This window comes from Oncorhynchus gorbuscha, linkage group LG18, assembly GCF_021184085.1.
Source record: "Oncorhynchus gorbuscha isolate QuinsamMale2020 ecotype Even-year linkage group LG18, OgorEven_v1.0, whole genome shotgun sequence".
Lineage (NCBI taxonomy): Eukaryota > Metazoa > Chordata > Actinopteri > Salmoniformes > Salmonidae > Oncorhynchus > Oncorhynchus gorbuscha.
Genome location: NC_060190.1, coordinates 36952303 through 36977008, shown reverse-complemented (window position 1 = coordinate 36977008; position 24706 = coordinate 36952303). Strand labels below are relative to the sequence as shown.

At 45.3% G+C, this 24706-nt stretch overlaps 1 protein-coding gene across 16 annotated transcripts in view; it reads right to left on the bottom strand.

Annotated features, from left to right (window-relative positions):
- Positions 1-24706, bottom strand: part of LOC124002448 (neurofascin-like) — a 168203-nt gene that overhangs the window by 96004 nt on the left and 47493 nt on the right. Inside the window, exon 1 of one of the 16 annotated variants that reach the window (XM_046309826.1) lies at positions 18920-19212. The exons of 13 other annotated variants lie outside the window; for them this stretch is intronic. The gene's annotated coding sequence lies outside the window, so the exon portion shown is untranslated. Of the gene's footprint in view, positions 1-4451; positions 4538-18919; positions 19213-24706 lie in introns of those variants that run through there. 2 more of the 16 variants (XM_046309825.1, XM_046309828.1) reach the window with 2 other exon arrangements.

Genomic DNA, 24706 nt, shown 5'->3' with positions numbered 1-24706 from the left:
AATGATGACTGGGCCGCCTGCGGCGACACACACACACGTGCGCACAGAGGGACACACACACATATTAACACACACACACAGGCGTTAAATCTATTTGAACCTGGCAGCCAAACCAAGCTGCAACAGCATGGTGCCTTAATCAGAAGGGCTGAACCAGATATCATGTGTGTCTTTGGGAAAATACACAAGTCTGGGTTCAGTGAAGGATGTGTCATACAAACCTTGGAAAGAGGAGGATTTGGTCTCAGAAATGTGATCTACATCACTGTAACACGGTTGGCAGAGACAGCGTAGAAGAACTCCCATCTTTTTGCTTCCCCCTGTCAACTTCTGCCCATCACACAAATGTGTGTGTGTGGGGGGGGTGAGGGAGAGGGCAAGAAGGAAAGTAGGATAAGTGGAGATAGAGATAGCCACAGATAGGGGAAGCTGGGCAGGCAGAGAAAATGAGAGAGAAAGGTAGAGAGAGAGAGAAAGCGAGGAAGGGAGAGAGAGAGAGAGGTAGAGAGGTAGAGAGGTAGAGAGAGGTAGAGAGGTAGAGAGGTAGAGAGGTAGAGAGGAGAGAGAGAGAGAGAGAGAGAGAGAGAGAGAGAGAGAGAGAGAGAGAGAGAGAGAGAGAGAGAGAGAGAGAGATGAAGAGATAGAGAGAGAGAGAGACACTGAGGACAAAAAGACAGAGAGGTGAGTGACTATGCTACATGATTCCACCAGATGTGGAGATGTAGTCTAAAGAAGGAACCAGGAGGTCTCTCCTCCAGGCGTGTGTAAGATCTGGGTCGGAGTGTTCAAACACACACACACACGAATGCTCTACTAGCATACATTCAAATGAATGAATGAACATATGGATGAATGAACAGGACTACGCTGTGGCCTTTTTACCCACATTGTCTTTCTGCACTCGCGAATAGATCGTGTAAAATCACAGGCCCATGATTTATTAACTCACGTCTTTTAACAGTAATCACAATGAGGTGAAGAAAACTAGGGTAATACTTACACGTACTTTAACACTCTGTGTTACTCTAAAATTGAACTCGGAGACACGTGAGGCTAAATCCAAATCTTTATGCATGAAGACTTTGACGTAGAAAAGAAAACCAGCTCCCTGAGTAAATCACTGTTTCCCAAATGGAGTCTCGGTACTCTGGGTGCACTGGAGGGGTAGTGGGAGAGTTCTCCTGTGGAGTGGCTTAGATATACACTATACTTCATCTACTGGGTCATGACTGAAAGCCTCAGAACCGCTGGTATGACAAATAACTGTATAACCACTGACAAATAACTATAACTGTGTTAACCCATGGGTATTAATGACCACTGACAGTGGCCTGGCGGCTAGCATATGTAATGGCATAGAATAGCAGACAAGCTAACTTAAAGTAAAATGATCACTTGGCGTGAAGGTATTTGACTCGACTTGACTCACTTGACCTGGGAAGCTAACACACACACACACACACACACACACACACACACACACACACACACACACACACACACACACACACACACACACACACACACACACACACACACACACACACACACACACACACACACACACACACACACACACACACACACTTTAAGGGATATGCTAAGTGACAGACAGTTGTTCTGTCTACTTCTGCTACATGACTTGACAAACATCTCTCCTCTCTAAAATATTAAAGACCCCTCTCACCTTTAGCATGAAGCTCATGTGTGTTATGAAGCAATTATGCATACATAACACAGGCACAAAGACAAAGGACAAGAAATTTGCAATGTCACGCGAGCACATATTCACTCGAGAGGACAACCTTGCATACAAATGAAGAAATAAGCAGCCACTTACACAAAGTACATGATGCCCCTTTATTCAACCCATTATAAACTGTCAGACAAGCCTGGGAATCACTAGGATGAAACCTGAGAGAAAGAGAGAGAGAGGGAGATCGAGAGAGAGAGTTGCCCTGGGTGCTCCTTCCTAACACTTCAGTCATGGTGAGATGTCATCCCTCCACATGAAAACACTATTCATAAACCTGTCAGACACAATAGAAACAGAGATGGAGTCAAGACCAGAAAATCAGAGACCCAGAACTAAAACACAAACCAGACAATACCTGTTTAAGAACCTTGACCGAAGCCCTCGAGAAGCAGACAATACCCATTTAAGAACCTAGACCGAAGTCCTCGAGACTCAGACAATACCATTTAAAAACCTAGACCGAAGCTCTCGAGACCCAGACAATACCCATTTAAGAACCTAGACCGAAGCTCACGAGACCCAGACATTACCATTTAAGAACCTAGACCGAAGCCCACGAGACCCAGACACTACCATTTAAGAACCTAGACCGAAGCTCTCGAGACCCAGACAAAACCTGTTTAATAACCTAGACCGAAGCCCTCGAGACCACCCAGACCACATCTGTAGTCTCAAGACATACACACACACACCAAGACCATGAGATTGATACTTCCATCTTTGCTATGGGAGACACTTCCACTTTCAGAGAAGCCAGCTCTGGAAGACCCATACTGCTGAGTGAGGTAGAGACTGGTTTAGTAAAGTCTACAAGAGAGGAGTCCTACAGCTCTACACTGACCAAGGAACAGAGGGTTGAAGGTTATGGATCTCTGCTATATAAACACAGATGATTAGAGCTGAAGTGCGTGTTGAAAAGGGCTAGCTGAAAAACAAAGGCATGGCTCCATTCTAGAAACCAAATAAATTAGAGGGGTTTGTCTGGCCCCTGTCTGACTGTCTACCTCGCTCTCTTTAAACAAGTCCTCCCTTTTCTGCCTCTCCCTCTCTACTTGATCCTCTCCTCTTTATCTCTCCTCTGTGCTCACCCTGTCCCACAGTCTCTCTTTCATTCTATTCCTTAAGCACTCCTTCCTTCCCCATCTCCCTCCTTTCAACCTTCTCTCTGTCTCTCCATCTTTCTCTTCATCCACTTTCCCACCATACTCTCATTTATCCCCCTCTCTCGCTTATCCCAACTCGCTCCCCCCCTCCCTAGAAGAAATGTAAAAACAGCACACCAGCTCATTATCACATCTGGGTCTCACTTCCTCCTCCCCTCTCCTCCCCCTTCCTCACCCCCAGTCCCACTTCATCCAATAGAGAGAGACCTGGTCGCCAAGGCTCCTTAGCAACAAACCCACCAAGGGGAGGCTAGCCCCAGCGGGAGTGTGCGGCTGGAGGTGTGTTCCCCATTATCAAACCCCTGCATCTCAGACACGTACGCGTGTGTGTGTATGTGCGGGCGGACGTAGGTACGCACGTACGCTCGTTTGTGTATGTGTGTGTGTACATTCGTGCGCGTGGTACAGAGAGAACCTCACCTGCCCTTGACTCAGAGACAAGGTACAGTAAACAACGATTGCCTCCAGTCATGTCTGGTTGCCGAGGTTACGACTGAGGAAAGATCCAACATCTAGCAAAACATTTCCTTTATCTCTCAGACAGACAAAATCCCCTGCCCGAAATTGTCAATATACAGTATATAACTGACTAAAACCAGGCAGAGGAAACAACATTGATATATACGTAATCTACAGGCATACCGAATGAATATCTACACACAGGAGCATGTCATGTAAAGTGCAGAGTTTTTCTTTCTTTATGAACACAGCTATACTGTAGTTCTATATCCAGCAGCGGCTCTAAGCTAACTGACTGATGTCTATGTCCTTTGTCTTACAGTTATTATTGGGGATGAGAATGATACTTTTGGCTTTGGCCACACAGAGACTATGTATGTAAGGTCAAGAACAGGCCAGTCGTGAATCAGTAATGAACCTCCCTCTGAGGCTGCTGCTCCATTTGATGGGTCCATAGAATATGTAACACACACACTTAGAGGGACCATAGAGTATGTAACACACACACTTAGAGGGACCATAGAGTATGTAACACACACACTTAGAGGGACCATAGAGTATGTAACACCACCCCTAGAGGTACCATAGAGTATGTAACACACACGCTTAGAGGGACCCTAGAGTATGTATCACACACATTAAGAGGGATCATAGAGTATGTAACACACACACATAAAGGGACCATAGAGTATGTAACACACACACATAAAGGTACCATAGAGTATGTAACACACATAAAGGTACCATAGAATATGTAACACACACACATAAAGGTACCATAGAGTATGTAACACACATAAAGGTACCATAGAGTATGTAACACACATAAAGGTACCATAGAGTATGTAACACACACATAAAGGGACCATAGAGTATGTAACACACAAAGCGAGACCAGTGTGTGTGTGTGTGTGTGTGTGTGTGTGTGTGTGTGTGTGTGTGTGTGTGTGTGTGTGTGTGTGTGTGTGTGTGTGTGTGTGTGTGTGTGTGTGTGTGTGTGTGTGTGTGTGTGTGTGTGTGTGTGTGTGTGTGTGTGTGTGTGTGTGTGTGCAAGGCTGCGAGGCCTAATTTACCAGTGTGGGCCCATCTGCCTGGGGTTACCGTGGTGATTAAAGCCATTCTGGAGTGGCTGGTGGGTCCTGCAGTTTTACCTCCTCCTGGGACCTCCTCCCTCTTTCCATCTCTTTCTCTCTCCCTCTCTCTCCATCTCATCCTTCTACAAAATGCCGTTTTTCAAATGTATCTTGGTTAATTCTGGTGAGAGCATGGTGGTTGTTGAGTTGTCCTACGTTACATCCTCTTGGGACAGACACATACTGTAGACAGACTCATCCCCCACTCCATCTCCTTCCCAAATGTACCCCCCCCATTTCTTCTCCTCTTCCTCTGTCTCTTTCTCTATTGTTTACTCCTCCCTTATCTATTTCCAAGTCAGATGTACTGTCTGTTTTTCCCTCTCTCCGGGGCTCTCTCTCTCTCTACCCCTCCTCTCTCTGTGATAACAGACAGGGATTAGAGAGGAGAGAAAGAAGAGATAGAGGAGAGAGGTGTGATTAGAACCCCCAGGGACTACGGTGCTAAAATGACTGACAGCAGTGTGTGTGTGTGTGTGTGTGTGTGCATGTGATTATGTTCATCTGCGATGGTTGTGAAGTGGTTAAAAGGTGTGATTTGGAGTGCATGTGTGTGAGCGTGTGTGTGCGTGTGTGCGCGTGGTCTGTGCGAACAGAAAGAGTGAGCGTGTGTACGTGTGTTCATCACAGGAGGTTGGTGGCACCTTAAAGGACAGGCTTGTGGTAAAGGCTGGAGTGGAATCAGTGGAATGGTATCAAATGCTTCAAACACCTTGTTTCCATGTGTTTGACGCTATTCCATTCACTCCGTTCCAGCCATTATTATGAGCCGTCCTCCCCTCAGCAGCAGCCTCCTGTGTGTGTGTGTGTGTGTGTGTGTGTGTGTGTGTGTGTGTGTGTGTGTGTGTGTGTGTGTGTGTGTGTGTGTGTGTGTGTGTGTGTGTGTGCGTGTGTGTGCGTGCGTGCGTGCGTGCGTGCGTGCGTGTGTGTGTGTGTGTGTGTGTGTGTGTGTGTGTGTGTGTGTGTGTGTGTGTGCGTGTGTGCCTGTGTGAGTGTCCATATGTGTGTGGTTAAAAATAGGATGAACGGTTTTGAAGCTGCTGACAAATCCATTAATTTAAGGCTCAGAAATCTATCAGCGGAATAACAACAAGCACCAGAACCTCCTACCCCCTACCCCCTACCCCCTACCCCCTACCCCCTACCCCCTATCCCTACCCCCTATCTACCCCCTACCCCCTACCCCCTACCTCCTACCCCCTACCTCCTACCCCCTAACTCCTACCCCCTACCCCCTACCCCTACCCCCTACCCCCTACCCCCTACCCCCTATCCCTTACCCCTATCCCCTACCCCTACCCCCTATCCCCTATCCCCTACCCCCTACCCCCTATCCCCTATCCCCTATCCCCTATCCCCTACCCCCTACCCCCTATCCCCCCCCACCAAACCCCAAGGCACACTCACCACTCCTCGCCCGGAGATAATTAAGGCCACTAGGCACATCTCTCCTCTACTAGATAGATGGCTCATGTGCCACAATGCTGCCCATGCTGTCACAGAAGCTATGCGTTATGGTAAAGAAGAGCCTTCTATCCAGCTCTATGCCGCACACTGTCTTTCACTCACAGCACACCATCATCAGCACACACACAGCCAGCCAGTAAACTCGAATAAGATGAAGTGGGATGAGGTAGAGATGATGTCATTAAGAGACCAGGATGAACTTATGTCTTTATGGAGCCACCAATTCCATTAATTGTAATCAGTTCCGTTCACTAAGTGTTCTGTTAGACTCTGAGTGTTGATGTACTCGCAGAGCCCTGTATAGAGAACACAATAGAGAATAAGTCTGAGCATGCGTCCCAAATTGTACTCTATTCTCTATATAACACACTATTTTTGACCCTATGGGCTACTCAAAGTAGTGCACTGAATAGGGAATAGGTTGCCATTGGGCTCTGCTCAATAGTAGTGCACTAAAATGGCATGTATTCCATATATTATAGGGAATATAGTGCCATAGGGCTCTGGTCAAAAGTAGTGCACTATATAGGGAATAGGGTGCCATTTGGGACACATCCTCTGAGTCTGCCACTAAAGCACGGTCTATGAGCAGGCTTTTGTTCTAGCTGAGGAGGGAGGACTGGCTGGGGTAAATGTGATTACTTCCGTTGACGCTGCTTTTCTGCAGACCAGACAACAGATGACTGACACCAAATCCAATCAGATCCTGAGTCCAAGCCTGAAGCCACTGACTGTGTCATTGAGCGAAAGGGAAAAGCACACGGGGTAATATTAAATAAGATAAGATCAAATCAACTTTATTGTCCCCGAACGGTAATTTGTCTTCGACAAATTTCACCAATATACATTAGAATGTATGTGTCTGAAGCGTTTAGCCTTTGGATAAACTGTTGTGGATATATAACATAGCTTATGCAGTAACTCAATCTGCTGCAGCATAACCACAGGGAAGATGTCATGTAAACTGGTTACCAGACATTCTGACTGTAGCCTTTTAATGGAAATTCACACAATCTAATGCAGGGTTGAGTAAAAACCAAATGTCAAATGCTAAAATACTACAGTATCTGTGTACATACAGCGTATTCGGAAAGTATTCAGACCCTTCCCTTTTTCCACATTATGTTACATTGCAGCCTCATTCTAAAATGTATTTTTTAAAATTATATATGTATAAATGTGTAAAAAATTCTGTCATTATGGGGCAGTGTGTGTAAATTGTTTGTAAATTGATGATTTATATTATTGTGTAAATTGATGATATATATATATATATCATCAATTTACACACAATTTACAAACAATACACCATAATGACAAAGCAAAAACAGGCTTTCAGAGTTTTTTTTCAAATGTATAAAAAAATAAAAAATAGAAATACCTTATTAAATAAGTATTCAGACCCTTTGCTATGAGACTCAAAATTGAGCTCAGTTGCATCCTGTTTCCATTGATCATCCTTGAGATGTTTCTACAACTTGATTGAAGTCCACCTGTGGTAAGTTCAATTGATTGGACATGATTTGGAAAGGTACACAGCTGTCTATATAAGGTCCCACAGTTGACAGTGCATGTCAGAGCAAAAACCAAGCAGTGAGGTCGAATGAATTTTCTGTAGAGCTTCGAGACAGGATTGTGTCGATGAACAGATCTGGGGAAAGGAATGTCTGCAGCATTGAAGGTCCCCAAGAACACAGTGGCCTACGTCATTCTTAAACGGAAGAAGTTTGGAACCGCAAAGACTCTTCCTAGAGCTGTCCGCCCCGGCCAAACTGAGCAATCGGAGGAGAAGGGCCATGGTCAGGGAGGTGACCAAGAGCCCAATGGTCATTCTGACAGAGTTCCAGACTTCCTCTGTGGAGATGGGAGAACCTTCCAGAAGGACAACCAGGTCTTAATAGTAGAGTGGCCAGATGGAAGACAGTCCTCAGTAAAAGGCACATGAGAGCCCGCTTGGAGTTTGCCAAAAGGCACTTAAAGGACTCTCAGACCATGAGAAACAAGAGTCTCTTGTCTGATGAAACCAAGATAGAACTCTTTGGCCTGACAGCCAAGCATTAAGTCTGGAGGAAACCTGGTACCATCCCTACGTTGAAGCATGGTGATGGCAGCATCATGCTGTGGGGATATTTTTCAGAGGCAAGGACTGGGAGACTAGTCAGGATCGAGGGAAAGATGAAAGGACCAATGTACAGCGAGATCTTTGATGAAAGCCTGCTCCAGAGTGCTCAGGACCTCAGACTGGGGTGAAGGTTCACCTTCCAACAGGGCAACGACCCCAAGCACACCGCCAAGACAACGCAGGAATGACTTCAGGACATGTCTCTGAATGTCCTTGAGTGGCCCAGCCAGAGCCCGAAGTTGAACCCGATCGAATATCTCAAATCAAATCAAATCCAAATCAAATCTCTGGAGAGACCTGAAAATAGCTGTGCAGTGACGTTCCCCATCCAAATTGACAGAGCGTGAGAGGACCTGCAGAGAAGAATGGGAGAAACTTCCTGAATACAAGTGTGCCAGGCTTGTAGCCTCATATTGCAAGAAGACTCAACAGCTGTAATCGCTGCCAAAAGTGCTACAACAAAGTACTGAGTAAAGGGTCTGAATACTCGTGCAAATGTGATATTTCAGTTTAAAATGTATCATACATTTGCAAAAATGTCTAAAAATCCGTTTTTTTTGTCATTACGGGTACTGTGTGTAGATTGATGAGGGAAAAAAGCAATTGAATCATTTTCAGAATAAGGCTGTAACAAAACAAAATGTGGAAAAAGTCAATGGGTTTAAATACTATCCAAATGCACTATGCACCTTTTTACTTGTTTTAAAACATGTACTTTGTATTCAGAAAGAGAATTTCTCACAGACAATGAATGGTAGGCTATACTTCCTTTACTCCAACTGCTACAGACATCAGCATTACTCCCAAAGTTATTCATTATCCGCAGGCTCATTCGACCCTGCCAGGTCCACAGCTCCAGAGACACAGCCGAATCCTGGCAGTACGGTGTGTGTGTACAGGAAAGCAGTGGTGTCTATGTGTGTGTGTGTGTGTGTGTGTGTGTGTGTGTGTGTGTGTGTGTGTGTGTGTGTGTGTGTGTGTGTGTGTGTGTGTGTGTGTGTGTGTGTGTGTGTGTGTGTGTGTGTGTGTGTGTGTGTGTCCTGATGCCGTGAGGAGGGGGGCTGCTACAGTTAGTCAGGGGGACGGCTGGGAATAATATATGCGAATTCTGATGAGCTGCTCTTTCTTAACGCTAACTGTCTGTTTGACTTCAATATCATCTTAAGACTTAAGTCTCCCCCCCGTCCCATCCTAACAGACAGAGAAGCTAAACGTTGGCTGTGGTTCCTCTCAGACAAAGACAATAACAGGTGACCACTAAGAAAAGCATTCATTATGGTCACCATGTCACAGTCATTAGCATAATTAGTACCATAGGAGTACCCTAGTAGCATCAGTCTTGGAGTCCAATCTGTATTGTGTTTACCTCAACAGTAAACTCATAAAGCGTCCTGTCTCAGCCTCAGACATTTGGTGGAGAAGACAGACAGACAGACAGACAGACAGACAGACAGACAGACAGACAGACAGACAGACAGACAGACAGACAGACAGACAGACAGACAGACAGACAGACAGACAGACAGACAGACAGACAGACAGACAGACAGACAGACAGACAGGCAGGCAGGCAGGCAGGCAGGCAGGCAGGCAGGCAGGCAGGCAGGCAGAAGTGTAACCTTAACGAACCCCACAGTATGCATTGTTTTATTAACCTTAAAATATAACAATCTCTCTCTATGTGCCACAATCAGAAAGAGATAAGAGACAGAGAGAGAGAGAGGAATAGAGAGAGAGACAGAGAGAGAGAGAGGAGGGAGAATGAGAGAGTGACAGAGAGAAAGAGGGAGAGAGCCTTACAGTTGAGATTACAATCCATGACTAACACTCACACACACACACACACACACACACACACACACACACACACACACACACACACACACACACACACACACACACACACACACACACACACACACACACACACACACACACACACACACACACACACACACACACACACACACACACACATATCTGGACAGTCAGTGAAGCTACGTATGTAGGTTATCACCATGCTGTCTGGGGCTTTTAGCATAGTAGACTATGCTACGGAGTGTAAATGTTTGATAGTGTGTCTTACAGTAGAAGCCGTATACTAGGGGGCTTTGAGTATAAATAACACAAACATACACAACACATGGACAACACACACACACAGACTGAGTAATGTAGGTTAAGCACTTGGCTCACAGGCACAACATATGCATCCCATGGGAACAGACTTCCTGTTCTTCTCATTCATTCTCCTCTCCTCTCCTCAAAAATTCCTTCCTCCTTTCATCTTTTCTGTTGCTGCGGGTTACCTGGCTATATCAGGGGGATGCCAGGAAATGAGAGTTATGAGTAATGAGAGTTACCTTCCTGTGTTCCCCGACACACAAAATATTCTCTAGAAGATGCTAGAACAAGAACATTCAGTGAGGAACATTCAGTAAGGAACATTCAGTAAGGAACATTCACTAAGGAATATTTAGTAAGGAACATTCACTATGGAACATTCAGGAAGGAACATTCACTAATAAGGAACATTTATTAAGGAACATTCACTAAGGAACATTCACTAAGGAACATTCACTAAGGAATATTTAGTAAGGAACATTCACTATGGAACATTCAGGAAGGAACATTCACTAAGGAATATTTAGTAAGGGACATTCACTAAGGAATATTTAGTAAGGGACATTCACTAAGGAATATTTAGTAAGGGACATTCACTAAGGAATATTTAGTAAGGGACATTCACTAAGGAATATTTAGTAAGGAACATTCACTAAGGAATATTTAGTAAGGGACATTCACTAAGGAATATTTAGTAAGGGACATTCACTAAGGAATATTTAGTAAGGGACATTCACTAAGGAACATTCAGTAAGGGACATTCACTAAGGAACATTCAGTGCAACTCAGAAGCTGCCGGTCAGTTAAAGCTCTAACGTGGGCTTTTCCTCTGACTGGCCTTTTTGTTGCATATGTTTTTTTAAATTCTGCTGATGGGTTTATTAGACAACACACACATGTGCACACACACACACACACACACACACACACACACACACACACACACACACACACACACACACACACACACACACACACACACACACACACACACACACACACACACACACACACACACACACACACACACACACACACACACACACACACACACACACACACACACACAAGTGACCAGTTTGATGGGACGGAAACGCTTAGCGGGTGTTGTGACACAAACACACACGTGGTGAAAAGCTTAACTTTATATGATAGAAGAGGAGAGTCGTCAGCTGCAAAAATCTGTTATATAAAAAACTGCGGTTAGAATGGCAGGGATGGAGAGGTAAGGATAGAGAGGAAGGGATGGAGAGGGAGGGATAGAATGGCAGGGATGGAGAGGGAGGGATAGAGAGGCAGGGATGGAGAGGCAGGGATAGAGAGGAAGGGATGGAGAGGGAGGGATAGAATGGCAGGGATGGAGAGGGAGGGATAGAGAGGCAGGGATGGAGAGGGAGGGATAGAATGGCAGGGATGGAGAGGGAGGGATAGAGAGGCAGGGATGGAGAGGGAGGGATAGAATGGCAGGGATGGAGAGGGAGGGATAGAATGGCAGGGATGAGAGGGAGGGATAGAGAGGCAGGGATGGAGAGGCAGGGATAGAGAGGCAGGGATGGAGAGGCAGGGATGGAGAGGGAGGGATAGAGAGGCAGGGATGGAGAGGGAGGGATAGAATGGCAGGGATGGAGAGGGAGGGATAGAATGGCAGGGATGGAGAGGGAGGGATAGAGAGGCAGGGATGGAGAGGCAGGGATAGAGAGGCAGGGATGGAGAGGCAGGGATAGAGAGGCAGGGATGGAGAGGGAGGGATAGAATGGCAGGGATGGAGAGGGAGGGATAGAATGGCAGGGATGGAGAGGGAGGGATAGAATGGCAGGGATGGAGAGGGAGGGATAGAGAGGCAGGGATGGAGATGGAGGGATAGAATGGCAGGGATGGAGAGGGAGGGATAGAGAGGCAGGGATGGAGAGGTAGGGATAGAGAGGGAGGGATAGAGAGGGAGGGATAGAGAGGCCGGGATAGAGAGGCAGGGATGGAGAGGGAGGGATAGAGAGGGAGGGATAGAGAGGCCGGGATAGAGAGGCAGGGATGGAGAGGGAGGGATAGAGAGGGAGGGATAGAGAGGCAGGGATGGAGAGGGAGGGATAGAGAGGAAGGGATGGAGAGGGAGGGATAGAGAGGCCGGGATAGAGAGGCAGGGATGGAGACGGAGGGATAGAGAGGAAGGGATGGAGAGGGAGGGATAGAGAGACAGGGATGGAGAGGGAGGGATAGAGAGGCAGGGATGGAGAGGGAGGGATAGAGAGGCAGGGATGGGGAGGGAGGGATGGAGAGGGAGGGATAGAGAGGCAGGGATGGAGAGGGAGGGATAGAGAGGCAGGGATGGAGAGGGAGGGATAGAGAGGGGAGGGAAAACAAGGAGAGGGATATGTGGCGAGGTGGGTGATAAAATAAAGGGTTAGAGGAGGCAATTGAGAGAGAGAGAGAGAGAGAGAGAGAGAGAGAGAGAGAGAGAGAGAGAGAGAGAGATGTGAACTCTCACACAGACATATAAACACATGAACAAAACATGCCTACAATACCCTGTGGCCATGCAATACACCATATCACTGTGACAAATTGAATCCCAGTATACCTTAGACACTATGCACACTGGACTGACATCTACGGTCTCTTTCCCCTGTCTACTGAAGAGAAAAAGGGCCAGTCCTATAGTGAGAATATGTTTGCATCTGCCCCCAAGGGTAGTTGAGATGGGGGGATGGAGGAATGGAGAGAAGGGTGAGCAGAGAAAGGGGGGGTGAGGTTGATTTGAAGGATCCAGTCCAAATATTAACAGTGAAAGGCCATCTGTATCCATTAGGCCTCTCCCCTCCTCTGTCCTCTCTCTCTCTCTCTCTCTCTCTCTCTCTCTCACTCTCTCTCTCTCTCCCTCGCTGGCTGGCTACATTAACCTCTTCCTCCTACCGCCTAGGAACAAAGGATGAGGCTCTCTTTCTCTCCTCACTCGCACTCTCTCCCCCTCTCTCTCTCCACTCACTCTCCTCTCCTTTTCTCTCCCCCATCTGTCTCTCTCTCTCCACTCTCCCCCCCTTCTTTCTCTCCTCCCTCTCTTTCTCCCTCCGCTCTCTCCACTCTTTCTCTCCCTCACTTTCACACTGTGTACCATAGGCTGACCCACTACTCCCAATGTACGCAATAACCCTCCACACACACACACAGTGTCTAAGAACCCCTCTGTAACACAGGCACACACACTCACACACGGACACAAACACACACACGGACACGCAGAGAGACACACATACACTACCCCATTGTGCAGTGCACACACAACCCTCTACCATGTCAGTCCTAAACCTGGCCCAGCCATGCTCTTGTTCCTGCGTGTTACTTGATGAATTGGAAAACATAGGACAAGGAACCCTGTGATTGTGAATGATTCAAAAGCCGGATTGAAATGGTCAATTGCCAGCGCTTGTTCATGATTGTGGTGGTGGTATCAGTGCTCCATGTGCAACGTCCACCCTAGCTTGGAGTAACGTCATTATTGAGTTTGATGGACAGACAAGTATGACCATTAGTATATGCATACAAATGTGAGCGCATGTGTGTGTAGGTACAGTGGGGCAAAAAAGTATTTAGTCAGCCACCAATTGTGCAAGTTCTCCCACTTAAAAAGAGGAGAGAGGCCTGTAATTTTCATCATAGGTACACTTCAACTATGACAGACAAAATTGAGAAAGAAAATCCAGAAAATCACATTGTAGGATTTTTAATGAATTTAATTGCAAATTATGGTGGAAAATACGTATTTGGTCAATAACAAAAGTTTATCTCAATACTTTGTTATATACCCTTTGTTGGCAATGACAGAGGTCAAATGTCTTCGCAAGGTTTTCACACACTGTTGCTGGTATTTTGGTCCATTCTCCTCTACAGCAGTGATGTTATGGGGCTGTTGCTGGGCAACACGGACTTTCAACTCCCTCCAAAGATTTTCTATGGGGTTGAGATCTGGAGACTGGCTAGGCCACTCCAGGACCTTGAAATGCTTCTTACAGAGCCACTCCTTCGTTGCGCCCGGGCAGTGTGTTTGGGATCATTGTCATGCTGAAAGACCCAGCCACGTTTCATCTTCAATGCCCTTGCTGGTGGAAGGAGGTTTTCACTCAAAATCTCATGATATATGGCCCCATTCATTCTATCTTTTACAAGGATCAGTCGTCCTGGTCCCTTTGCAGAAAAACAGCCCCAAAGCATGATGTTTCCACCCCCATGCTTCACAGTAGGTATAGTGTTCTTTGGATGCAACTCAGCATTCTTTGTCCTCCAAACACGACGTGTTGAGTTTTTACCAAAAAGTTATATTTTGGTTTCATCTGACCATATGACATTCTCCCAATCTTCTTCTGGATCATCCAAATGCTCTCTAGCAAACTTCAGACGGGCCTGGACATGTACTGGCTTAACCTGTTACTCCTACCCCCTACTTTTTCGAACATTCTGTTAAAAATCGTGCAACATTTCAGCGCCCTGCTGCTCATGCCAGGAATATAGTATATGCATATGATTAGTATGTGTGGATAGAAAACACTCAGACGTTTATAAAACTGGTTAAATCACGGCTGTGACTATAACAGAACGTGCGTTTCATCGAAAAGCGCAGGAAAATCTGATCACTGAAAATGGAAATATATATCCATCCGCCACTTCAACCCATTGATAAAGGCGAACCACAATAAATGGGCCTGAGGTTGCAATACCTACAGCTTCCACACGATGTCAACAGTCTTGTCATTTGCCGATGGCTTTGTTTCTTGGTCAAACGAAGAAGAGACAAGCCATTTGTTCAGGTCTCTGACCGGATATTTTGGTTGAGATTTACCCGGACATTATTTCCAGACGGACAGCTAAAGAATATACATTGCCTCGTGATCAATTTGGTCGCTTATTAACGTGTACTAATACCTAAAGTTGCATTACAAAAGTATTTCGAAGTGTTTTGTGAAAGTTTATCGTCGACTTTTTTAATTAAAAAAAATGACGTTACGTTATAAGACGCTATTTTTTTTAGTTTATCACACAGTCTTCATAGATCGATATCTAGGCTATATATGGACCGATTTAATCGAGAAAAAAAAGACCCAATAGTGATTATGGGACATCTAGGAGTGCCAACAAAGAAGATGGTCAAAGGTAATGAATGTTTTATATTTTATTTGTGCGGTTTGTGTAGCGACGACTATGCTAATTATTTTGTTTACGTCCCCTGCGGGTCTTTTGGGGTGTTACATGCTATCAGATAATAGCTTCTCATGCTTTCGCCGAAAAGCATTTTAAAAATCTGACTTGTTGCCTGGATTCACAACGAGTGTAGCTTTAATTCAATACCCTGCATGTGTATTTTAATGAACGTTTGAGTTTTAACTAGTACTATTAGCATTTAGCGTAGCGCATTTGCATTTCCAGATGTCTAGATGGGACGCCTGCGTGTCAGGTAGGAGCAAGAGGTTAAGCAGGGGGACACGTCTGGCACTGCAGGATTTGAGTCCCTGGCGGTGTAGTGTGTTACTGATGGTAGGCTTTGTTACTTTGGTCCCAGCTCTCTGCAGGTCATTCACTAGGTCCCCCCGTGTGGTTCTGGGATTTTTGCTCACCGTTCTTGTGATCATTTTGACCCCAAAGGGTCAGATCTTGCGTGGAACCCCAGATCGAGGGAGATTATCAGTGGTCTTGTATGTCTTCCATTACCTAATATTTGCTCCCACAGTTGATTTCTTTAAACCAAGCTGCTTACCTATTGCAGATTCAGTCTTCCCAGCCTGGTGCAGGTCTACAATTTTGTTTCTGGTGTCCATTGACAGCTCTTTAGTCTTGGCCATAGTGGAGTTTGGAGTGTGACTGTTTGAGGTTGTGGACAGGTGTCTTTTATACTGATAACAAGTTCAAACAGGTGCCATTAATACAGGTAATGAGTGGACAGAGGAGCCTCTTAAATAATAAGTTACAGGTCTGTGAGAGCCAGAAATCTTGTTTGTTTGTAGGTGACCAAATACGTATTTTCCACCATAATTTGCAAATAAATTCATAAAAATCCTACAATGTGAATTTCTGGATTTTTTTTCTTCTAATTTTGTCTGTCATAGTTGAGGTGTACCTATGATGAAAATTACAGGCCTCTCTCATCTTTTTAAGTGGGAGAACTTGCACAATTGGTGGCTGCCTAAATACTTTTTTGCCCCACTGTATGTCTGCTTGATTATGCACAAGTGTGTGTGTGTTGATTTTCTTGTGTGTGTCTGTTTTCGTGTGTGTCTGTTTTCGTGCGGGTGTCTGTTTTTGTGCGTGTGTCTGTTTGCGTGCGTGTGTCTGTTTTCGTGTGAGTGTCTGTTTTCGTGTGTGTGTATGTGTGTGTGTGTGTGTGTGTTTTTTGTGCGTGTGTCTGTTTTTTCGTAAATGTGTGTGTGTGTGTGTGTGTATGTGTTTTCATGTGTGTGTGTGTGTGGTGTGTGTGTGTGTGTTTTTGTGTGTGTGTCTGTTTTCGTGTGTGTGTGTGTGTTTTTGTGCGTGTGTCTGTTTTCGTATATATGTGTGTGTGTGTGTGTGTGTGTGTGTGTGTGTGTGTGTGTGTGTGTGTGTGTGTGTGTGTGTGTGTGTGTGTGTGTGTGTGTGTGTGTGTGTGTGTGTGTGTGTGTGTGTGTGTGTGTTTTCGTGTGTGTGTGTGTTTTCGTGTGTGTGTCTGTGTGTCTGTTTTCGTGTGTGTGTCTGTTTTCGTGTGTGTGTCTGTTTTCGTGCGTGTGTCTGTTTTCGTATATGTGTGTGTGTGTGTGTGTGTGTGTGTGTGTGTGTGTGTGTTTTTCATGTGTGTGTCTGTGCGTGTGTTTTCGTGTGTGTGTCTGTTTTCGTGCGTCTGTTTTCATGTCTTCCATGTCTCTGTCCATGTCCATGTCTGTTTTCGTGTGTCTGTTTTCATGTCTTCCATGTCTCTGTCCATGTCCATGTCTGTTTTCGTGCGTCTGTTTTCATGTCTTCCATGTCTCTGTCCATGTCCATGTCTGTTTTCGTGTGTCTGTTTTCATGTCTTCCGTGTCTCTGTCCATGTCCATGTCTGTTTTCGTGTGTCTGTTTTCATGTCTTCCGTGTCTCTGTCCATGTCCATGTCTGTTTTCGTGTGTCTGTTTTCATGTCTTCCATGTCTCTGTCCATGTCCATGTCTGTTTTCGTGTGTCTGTTTTCTGGTGTGTGTTAACCTGCCGATGGATTCTTGTCTCTTCCAATGATCATTGTCTTTCCCAGTGTGTTTGGTGTGTGTGCGATTGTGTGTGCGTGTGCGTGTGCGTGTGTGTGTGTCTGAATAACAGTCAGCTAAGGAGAGTTCTGACACAAAGAACTCTCATCTGTCTGACAACGGCTCGAAGCTGGAACACCGCTGACATCACAGAACACACACACAAACACCAAGACAGCAGCATCACCACATTGCCAAATACACTGGGAGAGACAAGAAGCCATAGGCAGATTACTGTAACACAAACACACACACAGAACCACACACTCATGTGCACACACTTGCGGGGGAGTGGTATGACAATGGCATCACCAGGTTTCTGACAGAGACAGATGGAGTAGCCATAGATAGTACACACTGATCACAGGGGGCTGGCGAGCGGAGGACGGCTCATAATAATGGCTGGAGCGAAGTGAATGGAATGGTATCAAACATGGAACCATGTATTTGATCAGTTCGGTACCATTCCATGTACACTGTTCCAGCCAATACTATGAGCGCTTCCTCCCCAATTGAGGAGCCACCGACCTCCTGTGACACAGACACACTAGACAGGCAACACACAATCACTCAGTACAGACAGACAAAGTATGAATGACCACTGTTAGAGAGACAGAGTATGGGCAATGGCAACGGGTAATGGGCAGCAGCGACATTTACACTAGACTGATATGGTTGACAGAGGTAGCATATAGCCTGTGGTCCCAAAGACATGATCAATAACAGCAATCAAACTGTGTCAGACGGACCGATCAGTGCGTGTGGCAGTATTGACAGCGCACACACTGTTATTCTTCATTTTAACCAGCGCACGGATCACGATGAGTGTCCTTTCTACCTCACAAAGCTTAGAACACAGCAGAACATCCTTCTGACAACAGAGCACCAGACAAATCTGAGAAGGCAGTAATTAGACAGGCACCTGGGCTGCATCAGTGATTTGACGATTGGTTTAGGCTCCAATCTGGTTCGTAAAAAAGAAACAACTTGCTTTTGTTGAAGACAAAACACCACAGGACAAAATGGAACCATGTATGACAACAACAAAATACTTTTTCAGCGTTCCTCAAAAGAGGATTGTAAGGATTTTTCATGGACCATGAACGAAAACATTATTGAATGATAATATCCCAAATTGTAAAATAAATAAAAACTGTAAAAAAAAATCGCCAAAGCACGGTTGAGTGAACACGCATAACCACGATATCGAAATATGAATGAAACGTCCATATGCTAACACACACATAAACAGCGGCAAAATAAGAGCTCTGCAAATGAGAACACACACACTTACCATCTCTATGACACAGCCTTTGAAACACACATAGTGGCGCACTCTAACAAAAGCATCTTTCCGCCGGGCACAGACAGCACAGACAGCACAGACAGCACAGATGCACAGACAGCACAGACAGTACAGACAGCACAGACAGCACAGACAGCACAGACAGCACACACACACACCTCTGAAGAGAGACAGATTACCGATCAGTGGAGGGTATCTGACCAGGTGAAATTGTGCTCCCCTAGAGAACACTGCTTCCCCATCACAGGAAGTCCTAGTCTGGTCCCTCTGGGCTCAGTGTTATGTCACGAAACGTCCCCCCTGGTACATCCAGATCCAGGAAATAAAACCGACTGACAGATCCAGTCACACAGGAAGAAACAGAACACAGGGCAAGTTGATTTGATAATGCTACAGAAAGACTGATGCCTCCTCTCTCTCTCTCTCTCTCTCTCTCTCTCTCTCTCTCTCTCTCTCTCTCTCTCTCTCCCTCTGTGTCTGTTTCTGTCCTCGCTCTAGCTCGTTCCACATCCACACATCCACACAAACACACTCACAAATACAGATCCTCCATCTGCTGCCGCCCCCTTGCCTTCTCCCTGCCCACCTCATGAATTATTCATGAGCCCCTCCCCCACGCTTGCTCAGAAACACACGCGTGCACAATCGTTCACACACATACTCACACACACACACCCATGTGCATGCACTATCTCACACACACACAGCCAAAACCAGTCAAAGACACAAAAATACATCTACACACAAGCGCGCTCAAGCACACACACGCATATATAGACAAAGACATAAAAGCGCAAACACACACATCATCCATGCGTGAACACACATGCAGAGCACACTCGCACGTATAAGACACAGTCAATCGTGCATGAACACACACACACACACATCACAAACAAACACACACACACCCAGGCTCGTCCATGCGTACTGCTCTGAGGCGTAGCTGCTGATGTAGCACACCGAGGTAGACCCTTAGCTGGGGAGGCTTACATGGTTCTTATGGTCAACCCTGACACGGCTGGACGTGGGGTCAGGCGGCCAGAGATAGAGGGAGCGTGTCGTGTGTGTTTCTCAGGAGAGAGTGTGTGCAAACGTGCGGGGTCCTGGGTGCGTGCGTGTGTAGAAGGGGCAGTTAGGGCGAAGAATGTGTGTGTTTGGGTGTGTGTGTTTGGGTATTCTGTTGAGTGAGGGGGTGGGGGTTATCTAAGCATAGAGGCCATAGGGGCATGTTAAATATCCCCAACAGTGTCTTGAGTAGGCTGGGGGTCACAGAGGAGCAGCAAGATGAGAGGGGGACGGGGAGGGGGGTGTAAAGAAAGCAATAGTGTGTTGTTTAATCAGATTGGAGGGTGAAGGAGATTGGGGGGGTGAAGGTGTAGAAATCCCCTTGTGGCGTCTGGGTTTGACCTCCTCACCTCCCATCTGCCTACCGCTCGCTCAGCCCATCCTCACCCAATCAACCGCTCCGGAACACCCTTACCAACCAATCAATAACCCCCACCCCACCAGTAACACACTAAGTCGCTAACCTAACAACAGCCCACCTCCAACCACAACCCCCCCCCCCACAACCCACACACACACACACACACACACACACATACTTAGAGATATGCACAAACAGAGACACACTTACCCGCATGCACGGACACAGATACACAAACACACTTTCTCTTGACTGACTGATTCTGTTGCTTCGCACCAGAAACACACACAAGAAGAGACAAAAGCACTCACAACACACGCCAGAAACTGGCGACAGTGGCTTATAGTATAGAGCTATGGGAGACTGCTTGAGTGTACATCGAAGAGTTCTGATGAAGAAATGCTTTGGTTGTTTGTTGTGATCACAACCACTTGTTGTAATGTCTATCTTCATCCAAGAGTTGGTGTCTATCAACAACAGAGTTTAAGAGGCTGTGTAAGTAGCTGATTAACGCTGTAGCTAGAGTGGTGAAATTAGACAGCAGGAGTAGTCTATGATATTAGCGTCCCTCTAGCTATGAGGGTGAGATAGATGGAGGATTTACCCAAGAAAGAAGATATATTGGGGGAGAGGGAGAGAGAGAGAGAGAGAGAGAGAGAGAGAGAGAGAGAGAGAGTCCCACGTCAGAGTTTTATACAGCATAGACAGTGTAAAGAACGACAGATCTAAAATAACTGGGATCACTCTTTGCCAGGGGCCAAGTGATAATTAACTGTGTGGTCGACCCCTTTATCACAAACATGCACATACACACACACACGTTACCCCATCCCATGATATCTTCCGGTTATTGAACCCTGTATGGGTCCATTCACCCTGGGCGATTTATACTGCATTTCCCTGTCATCAACAAAGACAAGTCAGTAGACACACACAGACATACACACAACGATCGCAGGCCTCTGAAAGTGGACATAAGTGACTCATTATTTTCCTCCCATTAAATGAGTAAATAAATCAAATGTTCAGATGAGCAGATCAGAGCATCAGAGCATGATTAGAATGATGATCTGGAACAGAAGAATGCTTCCTGCTTTCCCACTCTGACCTTGTCTGATGACTCAAGTCTTCTATGGTTCAAGGGGTCAAATAAAAGGAGCGATATATTGAACAGACGTATTATTTATCTGGCTAATAGAAACAGAAAGGTTATTAAAGGTGAACTCTGCGAGTCCCGGTGCCCCGGTGCTCTATCGCTCACTAGGTCAACAACCAACAGTGGATGAGCAGAACTGGTACAACTTCAGCTCCAGTCCTGCCTAGTAGAGGGCCAAAGCAATCTCTGTCTGCTAGTTCTCACTACTCATTAGCACAGTCAGTGGGAGTCATGTAAAAGAGTTTTGAGCACCTGGGAAAGCTATTTATAGTGTATTCAGAAAGTATTCAAAGCAGTTATTTTCCTCGTCAATCTACACACAATACCCAATAATGACAAAGTGAAAACAGTTTTTTTTCTCCTCAGTAAAAGCCACATGACAGCCTGCTTGGAGTTTGCCAAAACGCACTTAATTAAAGGAGCATCATACCCTAGAAGACTAAAGGCTGTAATCGCTGCCAAAGGTGCTTCAACAAATTGCTGAGTGAAGGGTCTGAATACGTAGGTAAATGTGATATTCCCCTTTTTTGTATTTGTAATACATTTGCAAAAATGTCTAAAATCCTGTTTTTGCTTCGTCATGATGGGGTATTGTGTGTAGATAAGGAAAACAAACTATTTGATACATTTTAAGTGTAACAAAATGTGGGAAAAAGTCGTGGTCTGAATACTTCCCAAATGGACTGTATATCTAATCCATTATCATTATATTACTGTAGCTCTAGACATCCATTAGCTTCAGGTGTCACATTTGACCATTTCATTCCCTTGGTGAGATCAATGTACTATTGACAGGAGTGTGTATTGTTATTCATGGTTAAAATGGTTGAAAAAAATGTACAGTAGTATATTGGAGTCCTTGAAAGAAACAAAGAAAAATGTGCTGTAGCCCACACACACACACACACACACACACACACACACACACACACACACACACACACACACACACACACACACACACACACACACACACACACACACACACACAGCTGGTTGTATTTTCTCTGTGGGTCTCTCTAAAAGCCACAGTGGGTTTTCCCTAATGGTGGAGGGAGAATGTATCACATTCCATCTCTACTGACGTCTGTAGTGTGGGCTCCAGAAGTTATTGGGGTGGTCAATGGGGCTCTGTGTAAAGGGTTTGCATATAGAGAAGAGGGAACACATCGGGGGCAAAGAGACTGAACACCAGTGTCCGAGTGTCCAAGCTCACACACACACACACACACACACACACACACACACACACACACACACACACACACACACACACACACACACACACACACACACACACACACACACACACACACACACACACACACACACACACACACACACACTCACACACTCACACACACACACAGACAGATGGTTGAACATAAAAGGCCCCTTGTCTCATTGGCATCAGGTACCACGCTAATTGAGCTGTTTAAATATTTAAAGCGACAGAGAGAGGGAATAAAAGAACAGAGGGAGGGGGTAGCCTAAAATGAGGGAGGGTGAGAGCCGGAGGAGGATAGAGGGGAGAGAGAGAGAGACGAGTCCGAAATCAGGGTTTTAGAGGAATAGAGAGCCCCTTGTTGTTTTCGCGCAGAGAGAAAGAGATAGAATCGAGACATGATCATGGAAAACAAGCTATAAAGAGAACAGAGATGAGAGGGAGAAAAACAAAAATTTGGAGCACTAGCTAACAGCATTATATGGTGTTTAACCCGGCTGGACCCCTGGAGCGGAACACTGAGTGATAAACAGTATGTCCCAGAAGCCGTTGTTTATCTCCCAGTATCTCTCAACTGGACAGAGAGGGGCTTCATTAGCAACTAACAACGGGGTTAGGAGATGTGTTTGTGTGTGTGTTTGTGTGGCCTGATAACGGCACAAGAGGACTGAAGCATAATTACAAGAATGCTGTGTGACCACGTGAACCACAAGAGTTTTAGTCACGCTCAGAATTGGCATACACACAAGCTTTATAGCACTTTACAAGCCCTTATAAGCATGACATAACGGGTGTCTACGCATTCAAGTGCACATCGTTTACTAATGGTGATGCTTGAAACATTGAACCACAAACTCACCAAAATCCAAATGATGTTTCTACAGCACATGTGTAGCTAGCTGCTCAAGGCTACTGTGACTATGATTGACTGTCAAAAAACATTTACACAACATTGACGGTTTAAATAAGCATAAAACATGAGGCTTTTTGTCTAGACTCAGTGACACACTGAATTCCAACAAGATCTCGGAGTTTCCCGCATTATGGATGAACGATCTAATTTTGACTCATCCATTCCTCGTGGTTACAGGGTTTAAACAGAAACAAATGAAAGGTTGACAGTTTAGGCATGAATTCCGAGTGGTTAAGGTTAGGGCTATGGTTTGAGGTGGTCTTAAAACAAACGAATTAAGAACAAGGCACTGTTTCCATCAACTGTTAGCAGGTATTCTCATGGCTTGATAGAGCATTGTGAGGTCTAAGCTGCATGCTCGGAGCATCATGAGTTTGCGCTCAGTGCTGGGCATTTTTTTTTTTTTTTATGTTTGTGCGCGCCGAGGAAGGCATATATTAACATTTTCGGGGCCTTTTCAAACGTCCGAAATCGAAGTCTATTTCTAGTGATCAGGCTGCTGAATTCAGGGTTGGGTAAATCAATTTGAATTCAATGACTTTTTGACAGCAGCCTTTTTGATTTGAACAAAACCTTCCGTACATATTTGTCCATTGTAGAATTACTCAGAAAGTGACTTTTTGGACATGAATGACAAAACATTCAAGAGATTAAAGTGCTCAAAGTTGACCCGTTTTGCAAACCCCGACTTACCACGAGACATCCTTGTCTTCATCGCTGGAAAAGGTAGACGGTGGGAAATGATATCATTTAAAAGCTTAAGAAACAGGGTTGTCAAACTATTTCATGATTGGCTGAAGAATATATATATATATATTTTTATCATTAAGAGGTTAAAGTCAATTTGACTTCATCTGAGGTTTTTGTGTTTTCTTGTGCCCGCCATCGGTTGAGACACGACATGCCCTTGAATACAGGGCGGGTGTCGTGTTTAGGCTGATAAATGGACTAAAATGGGAATCAAATTGAAACTTTCAAATGATACCACAAAAACGGCTGGAGGTCCAGACGTAAGTAAATGACGTAATTGGGGCCATCATTGTGGTAGCAATTAGAAAGTTACAAGTTCAACTCAATTCACATTTGAATGGTGTACCAGATAAACTGGTCTGAAGGGATAGGTCCATTCTATGAATTGCATTTCTATGACTGAAATGGGTCGATTTGAGCACCTCTGTCTCTTAATGTTTTGGCATTCAGGTCTAAAAAAAGTAACTTTCTG